Consider the following 9,971-nt stretch of genomic DNA (forward strand, 5'->3'; position numbering starts at 1 on the left):
TCATATTGAGGTAGCTGCTTTACTGCCTGTAAACCCTGGCAGCAGGATAGTGGCATCTTCTGCAGCCCCTTCCACCTTGGACAACCTCTTGGCCCTGCGCTCCTTGTGCCTGCGCCTGTCCTCCCAAAGGTGGCTCCCCTGGAGGCTGAATGTGGATTTCTGGCCTCCTCCCCCTTTTAGCCCTCCCTTCCTCCTCAGAGGAGGTGCCTCCAGTGGAGAGTTCAGCTCCCATTCCCAGGCTAAGGGAAGGCTTCCTGAAACCTGCAGGCCCAGAAAAGATTCCTCACTGCAGAGTGCTGACCTGAAGGTTAAGAGTCCAGACAAAGCAGCTGGAATGCGTTTTGAAGTACTGCAGATCACACAGGCAAGTTTCAATAACTTTGAAAAATAAATATTTGACAGTGCACACTCGCGACCCCACTGAGCCCTCTTATCCCACTCATGGATGAGGTTTATACAAATGTCTCCTAACCGCCTGCCCGTTGCGCCGATCCAAAGATTGCATGGGCGCCGAAAAATCGGCGTCGGTGGGTGAGTCAAGTACCTTAAGTAGCCCGTTAATTAATGGTGGGTGTGCATTGGACATCATCACGCGCCCGCCCAGCTAATTATCGCGATGGCGCGCGGTGACATCGGCACGCTCGCCCGACATCATCATGCGGGACCCGCCCCCCAGCACGCTAATGGGGAAATTGAGCCCATGAAAAAACACTAAAAGCAATTCAATAGATCAATTAAATCATTTTATTGTGAAATACGTAAGAGTTTTATTTTGAACTCAGCAACTTCAGTTATTGAGAAGAAAACAGAGGAAGGGAAGCGACTGGCAGAAAACAGTTTGAATGATCTTAGAAAATCTGGTGGTTAGATTGTTAAATCAGGGTGATATACTCTCATTATAAAGGTATAATATGTAATGGGCAGCTGTGACACCTTTACCATTGAAAACCCTATTTTGTACCACCTACAAGTGAACAAGTTCTGCAAGCATTTAATAAAATACAAATTCATATAAGTGGTATTAGTATATAATACATCGATTTCTGAACACCAGATGATGAACAACACATGTTATGCCATGCAGGAACAATAGTAAGAACACCATCTGGCCAATTTCAATTTGGAACAACTTCTGGCTCTGCCTTGAATCTAGGCCTGGCCAATCCATCATGGAACAGTGGTCAGTCGAGTGTAACATAGACCACTTCTTGTCTAATTCAATAGCAAATGCTTGCATTTAAACAGGTTTAACATAGTGTCTTAGGACGTTTTTCCATCAAAATAAAAGCTGGGAAAATCACCGCAAAAATAAAAGAAAATAGTTCATGTATCTTCTTGCACAGAAACAGATGTGGTTCAGGTGGCTTTTATTCCTTTGAGTTCTGCTTCAGTTGACATCAGCCTCAGCTTTGGGGTTCTGCCGTCACCAGGGCATTCTGTAACCTTATTTGTAGGCCATTTCTCTTGCCGAAGGTACTTCTGTGATTAGGATTGTGGCTATCCCTGTTTAACAAGTCATCAACAATTCACAGCATTAACATTCCTTGCCCATCACAAGAGGACACAGTATTTAAAGTGGATTTTTTTTCCCCTAACACTCTGCTGTGTTGTGGCTGTTTAGATGCATTTGTAAATCCCACAAGGGAATACAATGCTACAATTATTATTCCCTGCACAGTAGCTGTTTGGACAATGTACAAAGCTAATCCCTCCAGAATTAAGATGAGCAAGATCAATACAGCAGCCTTCTTGCACTCTCCCTGTTTTTTGTTCTCCATTTCCCTCTTACTTTTTCTCTCTCTCTCTTTCCAATTGTGGTTTTATCACTTGGTCTCTCTTGTGTCACTAAACCACTGTCTCTGCTGAAACCAGATAAACCACTCTCTATTCCTCAATATGTTCAAATAAACAGGAAATGTAACATGGCCTAATAAATCTGCAGCAACTTTCAATCTCCTGAATTGAAGGTTGTGCAAAGGACATTTTTGAACCTCTCTGTTCAAAAACGATCATCGAGGTTTCTCTCTATCTCTTTGTGTAGGTAGTTTTGTCTATTCTCTGACCATCCATCCACTATTTCATCTTATGTTAATGCTTTATGATTGCCATCTCACCCCACTCCCATCAAGCACACATTGCTAATGCAAAACACTAGAGCTGCTAATACATCCTCTTAATATTTCATGGTTTCTGCAGAACACAAAAAAGACAGGCAATTATTAAAACGTCAGACACACGATCTGCTTCTGGGACCTATATTGAAGTTTTCTTAAGATTATTTCAAGTTTCAGGCCCATGCATTTAGTCAGATGATCTTTATTGAAATATTTTGTTACTTGGATCTGCTTTCTTCAGCCTTTGTGCCACATCATTGACCTCACAGTTCCTTCTGAGTTGCTAAGTTTTATAGTGTAAGGATTTAGCACATATAAGATAAATGTGGGACTGAGTACAGTACTGCCCACACAGTGATGTAAGAGAGCACGTGACCCACACCCAGGGTCAGTGTAGTGTTGGATAGAGCAAGCATGGAGACAGATCCTGGCTTGTACCCTTTTACCAAATATTTGTAAACAGTTCTAAGAGTCAGTAAAGACTTGCAGTTAACCTCCGTATGACTACGAAGACTTCTTCAGATCTACTGAACTGTAACTAACCATCTACAGATGGTAACAGCTCGTGGAAAAATGCAAGACCTTGCAGAAAATGTAGAGAAAAACAAATGTAGGAAGACTGAAAAAAATTCAGCAAAGCAGTCTAACCTGGAAAGAAGCTCCAGAAGCAGAGGTGCACTGGGAAAAAAAAAAATCGCCAGGAAAAAAGCTCCATAGAAAGGCTTGGAAGCTGGAGGCAGAGATTTAAAATTCCTTACTGCAGCAAATGACTTCATTGAATATCATTTGGAAGTCCATCTTTAGACCTCAGAGTGCAAACTCAGTTGTCCAGGCAGGGGTGAGCTAAATCTTTTATAAGTCCAGGCTACAGCAAGTCCTGAGAAATATTTATCTAATTCAGAGTCAGAAGTGCAGTTTGAAAAAACCTGTTACTAAAACCCAATCCCTGACTTGCACTTTGAAATAGAAAAGAAAAAAATAATTAATTCGAGAGAACTGCGACTTCTGAACTCAGCTGAGAGCAAGCAAAAGCTAGTTTTCAACAATTTTATGACTTTAAATAAAATGCTGAACATGAGAACTCAACAGGCAGTCAGCCCAGGCAGCCATTGTTGATTTTTTTTCAAGCTGAGCATGATCGCCTTTGTAGTGGACCCCACCAAAAGCAGTAAGCGCGGGAAAACCCCTTGTCCCCAAGTGAATGGCAACACCATCTTGATATTCTGAAAGCTCCTAAAGCAGAACTTGCACTTTGAAAAAATTTAATGATGGATCAAAATTCCACTCACCCAGATTTCCACTCATGCAGAAAAGCTTGGACTTATCCAAGGGCCAAACCAAACCCAAAATTGGGCGTCATGGAGAAGGAAATGTTTAGATTACAGGAGTACTTCTGGATTAAGTCAGGAAAAAGTACAGGTTAATAGGTCTTTACGTTTGTTTGGTGTATTTGTGGATGAAGTAATCCTACTGCAAGGCATTAATGAATCCTCAACCAGCTTTGATGAAATATTAAAAGCCTTTTACGCATATTTTAATCTTCAAGTTGTGGAGCACAAAGAGCTTAAAAAGAATGATAGAAAACCTCCAGTAAAGCAACAAAAGGACAAAAGATATTATCTGAGCAAATCACACAAGGGCACCAGAGAGGCAAAGAACTTTCTGGAAGTCCCAAAAATATATCTTTTTGGAAATCCTGACACATTACCTGAATTGCAACAGCAGATGGCAATGTGGAGTGAGCCGCTAACTGTGAAGGAAGGAAAGCTATCTGATGAAGTCCAAAACACATAAACCTTGCAAAAGGAAAATTGAATAAAGTTGGAAAATGTTTGCATCAAAGCTGAATTGGCAGGTTTGAAACACAAGATTCAAGCTTTGAAGAGTGGCCTTTGAAAACACACGATAAAATAAAATCTTCAATAAACCAGACTGTTTGAGGTCTGAACTAAAATTTCTGAGGCATCACAAAGGTACCAGGAGGAAATAACAACTCTGAATTCCATTGTTGGCAAATTAAAGCAGGAGTTGGGAAAATTTGACCAGAAATACAGCTAGGCACAACAACAGGCAGAAAATAGTCAAAGAATTTGCAGCCTTGAAAGCACTGAAGAACCAGTTGGCATTGAAGACTGAGGAATGTCCTTATTTCTAAGAGAAAGGCAAGAGGAACAAGAAAGAGACTACAGGGTTGAAGAAAATGGTTAAACATTTGGAAGAAAGCTTGGGAAAACATTACATTTCCAAAAATATACATGAAGAGATGGAAATTAAGGACCTAGAATGGCAAGAGCAAGTAGAATGTTTCACTAAAGAGCATGAAGAATCTCTGAAACAATTGGTTAGTGCAATTACAGAATGTGAGCTTGAAGGATAGCGCAGAGGAATTAAGTCTGCTAAAGAAAAATTAAACAGCGTAGATAACCAACTTTCATGTACAAAAGAGGAGTTTGTAAAGGAAAAACAAAAACTGATGAGAACACTGGAATGTTGCTCACAGGAAGTAGGACACTTAAAAGAGGGTTTGAAACACAAACTTGTAGAAGCAAATTAAACAAAGGTAGATCTTCAATTAAAACTTGATGAACTTCAAGCATCAGAAGTCCCTAATAAGCATTGTGCAAGTTATGTGGAACAGGAGAAAGAATTGTTGATGCATCAGAACAGTTGCTTGAAAGCAGAATTAACAACCAAAACTGATCAACTTCTTGAACTTCGGTCCAATGTGAACAACATGAAGGTTGATATATACAATGTGGAAACACAATCTAGACTTTGAAAGCAGATAGAAATTCTACGAAACAGATTGATGATCTAACAAGTGCATTGAAAGAGTCCAAGGAGCAGTCAGTGACCATGGAAGAAAGATTCCGAACAGAACTGAATGTCCAGGTGATGATGTTGAAACTTATACTAACTTATTTAAGACCTCTGCAGATAACCCTAAAACAAAGACAACTCATCTTACCAGAGTAAAAACAGAATTACCTGGAAAAACTCAGCAGGTCTGGCAGCATCGGCGGAGAAGAAAAGAGTTGACGTTTCGAGTCCTCATGACCTTTGGATTTCCAGCATCCGCAGTAGTTTTTTGTTTTCATCTTACCAGAGTAGTTGCTGAGCCGAATGAAAAGATTCATTGGCTCTAAAAACAACTGTAAAAGAAGGTCCTAAAAAATCAGGTAAAATTGTGAAACAAGTGGGAACCAGCGTTCCATTTTTGAAGGGTAAACTTCCACATATGTCGTGATGACCCACACAATGATGGAAGAAGCAAAATAAATGACAAGAGAATGAGCACAGTGTTCATCCACCCTTCAAGAAATGAGTTAGGGTAGCAACCACTGACCAGTGCAACAGCCGAACCGACCAACTGTAGTTCAACACAAAAGAATGGAAGAAAAGGATAGAAAGATACCCAGATGTCATAACAACTATCAAACCAACTGAGAGAACCAGCAGCGACAGAGCCTACCACTCCTCTGACAGTAGTATGAACAAGATATGGAAGGGTTATATGACCTCCAGACTGCCTGAACCTTTGAATTTAAGAGTTTGAAGGGGAGAGATGGAGTAGTGAGAATGTAGTAATGACAATGTAAAGGTATGATAGTAATAACAATGTGATACATAAGGTAAGCTTAAAATACATTGGATAAAGACTTGGGGGAGGTGTAGTATAAGGATCTGGCACATATAGGCTTAATGTGGGACTGATTACAGTACCACCCACACAATGATGTAAGAGAGCACATGACCTGCACCCAGGGTCAGTCTAGTGTTGGACAGAGCCATGTGTACCAGCAAGCATGGAGACAGCTCCTTGCTTGTACGCTTAACTGTCTATTTGTAAAGAGTTCTAAGAGTCAATAAAGATTTACAGTTAATCTCCATATGACTACGATGAATTCAGACCTATCAAACTGCATCCAATACACTACAAGTTTCACTCAGTAAGGTTTGTGAATTCCAGTCTCACACTCTGTTTCCACATTTAATGCACTGATGATACTGGATCACTTCCCCTGCTTGACAAGAACCTGGGTTTAGTAATACTTACCGTCTCCATTAGTGATCCAACCTAGGGGTGTGCAGTGAGGAGACATCATTAGCGGAGATGCTGAGGGTTGGCACTGAGGATAGGTCATTCACAGTTTACCAAATATAATCCAAGAGAACTGTAATTACAATAAATTAGGGGCCATCTAGGGCCTAGTTAGCAAGATTCAAGTACCATGTTTATTATTCAGCTGGTCTGCACTTCACTTTATTCACACTTGTTTTTTATGATTAAAAAACAGAAGTCAGCTATTTGTAAGGCCTAAGAAATTGTTTTGTTGTGAAATATTAGGAATATAGGAATGTTCAGAACCAGAAAAGACCAATTTAGTCTGTCTGACCAGCCCCAAAATTCACAAATAGAATACACATTTCACTATCCATAATTTCCCAATTGACTTTCTCACTGAAGCCAATCCGCCTTCAATTGACTGATGATATCAGCATTGCTCCCCCTCAATCAGCAGACTAATCTGAACATTCACCACCCTCACTGGTCCAACTGGAACATTCCTAGCTTTCATCCTTTGAGCTTCATCCCAAGGATCCACACACATCTTCATGAAGCCACAGTTTTTCAGGATTAAACTTGTTCATTTCTTCACATTGAATTATTCAACAAAATTGCCTTTTAGCCTTCTCTCATGTAAATAAGATTGGCTTTTGTATTTTCTCTTTGTCGTCAGGTTCCTAACACCAGGTGCTAGGTGGCAGACCTCTACCCAATGCCATATGACATGCTTCCTGTAAAATTTGTCCAGAACTATACACAGGGCAGCCTAGTGTCCTCATAGGCTGCAATACTGGGCGTATGATGTTGTGTTTCTTCTCTGTGTCATCTAACGTAAGATATTATCTGCCTTATTTACCATTACCACACACTGTCGGCTTGTCAGGTTGAATTTTATTTTGCCATTTGTCAGCCCAGCTCCTCCATTTTTCTAGATCCATCAGATGTTAGGAAGAATGTCAAGACTTTGGACAGGGTGAAGAAGTGATTTACTGGAATGGTACAGGGGATGAGGGACTCTGTGGAGTGACTGGAGAAGCTAGAATCATTATCCTCATAGCAGGGAACATTAGGAAATTAGAGATGTTCAAAACCATGACTGGTTTTGATGGACTAAATAAGGAGAAACTGTTTCCAGTGGCACAATAATCATTAACCAAAGGTCACAGATTTAACATGGTTGGCACAAGAACCACAGGCGACGTGGGGAATCATTTCTTTACACAGTGAGTTGTTGTGATCTGGAATGCACTGCCTGAAAGAGCAGTGGAAACAGATTCAATACCAACATTCGAAAGAGACTTGAGAAGGGAACACATTTACAGGGCTGTGGGGAAAGTGCAGGATTTACTGAATAGCTCTTTCAAAGAGCCAGCACAGACATGAGGGGTCAAAAGGACTCTTTGTGATCTGTATTATTCCATGATCTGCATCTGAGCAGCTAGATCCCGATTGTCTCCAGCCCTCCAGCCCACACTGATGTCAGCAGCAAATCTTAATAACGTTGTCTCACCTCCTGCTTACAAATCATTGACATAGAACAGGAACAGAATGGTCCAAGGGCCCGCACCTTTAGGCTTTCCATTGTTTACTTCCCATCACTCTAATGGAACTCCATGCGTACCACCATTCACTGTCACCTTTAACGCAGCCAGGTGCCAATCTAATAATGTAACTACCCACCTCTAACGTGCTCTCAGTTGTGGGGACTGGGCAAAGAGGTGGGGGTGATTGGAGGGAAATTTAAATCTTCCCTGCCTCATGTGGCCCCCAGTTCCATCTCTCAACGGATTTGGTGTGCCGGGAAAGCTGACCCTGCTGCCCTGCTCTAGCGTCAGACTAAAATTGGAGGTCGGGTCCCAGTGCAGTCACACAGTAAGCTAAGCCAAATGTGTAATTAAATGAAGAGAGGCTTTAAAGAAAAATCAAAAATTAAATCTCCTACTTACATGGTTTAGAGAAATATTAGTGACTTTAAAGCTGCTTCGAAATGCCAATTCTGATTGCTTCATTTTGCTTTATGCTCCTCAGATGCGTTGTTTTTCTAGAACGAAGGAGTTTACAGTTTGCAATGTGCAGAATAAATCGCACACTGGAGCAGTTAAAGTTTGCTGCCTGCAAGAAACATTTGACCATAAAGGAAAGAGCGGCACTGATGTAAACCACTCGTACAGGAATACGAGTTGGAACCCATCTCATTAAAATCCCCGACGTCTTTAGACAGAATTCATCCATTAAGCGTATTAGAGGATCACATGAATCATTGTACGTGAAAGCCTATTGAATACAAACTATTTGATGGAATTTTAAACAAGTTTGCACACAGGCTCAGTTCATACATACTGACACTGCTGAACTGACAGGAATAGAAAGCAGGTGTTTGTAAATGTAACAGGTAGCAATTTCAGTCTCCATTGGAGCAGCGTGCACATGTGAGGCAGGATATTGCAGCAATGCAAAACCTCAGCTGACTGTGATGTTAGATGCAAAATAATAGGATCTCCTTCTGACAGAGTACTAAGTGTTAATTATTTGCTTGCTGATGGCCATATTTGCTCTTTTGGATGGGTCTCTTTGTGTCACCACCTCTCTGTATTTCTCTGTTAATAAACTACAAATGGCACAGATAGAATCATAGAATGGTTACAGCCCATGAGGAGGCTATTTGGCCCATCGTGTCTGTGCTGGCTCTCTGCAAGAGCAACCTACCTAGTCACACTGCCCCATCTTTTCCCTGTAGCCCTTCAAATTTTTAATCTTCAGTTAAGTGCCCAATTCTCTTTTGAATGCCACGATTGAATCTGGCTCCACCACACTCAGTCAGTACGTTCCAGATCCTAACCACTTGGCATTTGTGGCTCTGGGTGAAACCTGTTCAGATTACCCTAGGTTGGTATTTATGCACTGAGAGATGATAGGTTAGCAGTGGAGAGAGTACATGGGTCCACTGTGACTCCTAGGCATCATGGCAGTATCAAACAGGTCAGCCCATTACTCAACTGCAACTTCTTATTCAGTCACATGCCATCATGTTGTGCCACAGGAGGATCCCATTTTGAATGAATCTATTGACATCTTAACACTGACAGCTTGGTTTGCAAGCAGTGACTCTTCCTCCATTGCCATAATTTGTCCGCCCAGCTCCATATGCCATTACGCGTCAGCCATTTTGCAGCCCCCATTGCAATTTCCAATTTGATCTGTCTTCCTACTCCTGATTAATAACACCCTTTGCTTTGCTACTGTCTCCCTCCCTCAAAAACCTCTATCATGACCGATCTGATCTCTCCAGTTATCGCCCTATCTCTAACGACACTTTCCTCCCCAAGGTTATTGGCCGGAATTTTCCAGCCCCCCCCTGCAGCGGGTTCCCCCGAAGTGGGGGCCGGCGAGCCATTGAAATCTCCGTTCATATTGGTGGGACCAGGAGATCCTGCCGGCAGGAAGGGTTGGAAAATTCCAGCCTTTGTTTCCCCGGATCAGTACGCTATTCCCCCACATCTCCCTATTTGGAGCTCAACTCACAGCACAAAGACTGTCCTGGCCAAAGTCACCAACAATATCTTGTGTAACTAAAACTGTCACATATTATCCCACCTTCTACCCCTCAGTCTCTCCACCATTTTGAATAGGCAGTTGTGCCATTCTCCTATATGTCTTCCCCTTCACCTCTTTATTCCAGTTCCACGGGATCTTACCTATCTCAAGGTAGCCAGCACATCTCTAGCAATGGCTCCTCCTCCCACCCTCTCAGTGTCACCTCTTGATTCCCAGCAGGATGCTATTTGATT

The 9,971-nt window shown here is 41.7% G+C and overlaps 1 long non-coding RNA gene across 1 annotated transcript; it reads right to left on the bottom strand.

Moving 5' to 3' along the window:
- Positions 1-730: 730 nt before the first annotated feature.
- LOC144668140 (uncharacterized) lies at positions 731-8,506 on the bottom strand. The gene is made up of 2 exons (XR_013573428.1): positions 8,130-8,506; positions 731-1,503 (listed from the first exon to the last, which is right to left on the bottom strand). It is a non-coding gene; the product is annotated as an uncharacterized LOC144668140 (long non-coding RNA).
- Between the last annotated feature and the right edge of the window lie 1,465 nt (positions 8,507-9,971).

The sequence above is a fragment of the Cetorhinus maximus genome, chromosome 26, assembly GCF_964194155.1.
Source record: "Cetorhinus maximus chromosome 26, sCetMax3.hap1.1, whole genome shotgun sequence".
NCBI classification, from domain to species: Eukaryota; Metazoa; Chordata; class Chondrichthyes; order Lamniformes; family Cetorhinidae; genus Cetorhinus; species Cetorhinus maximus.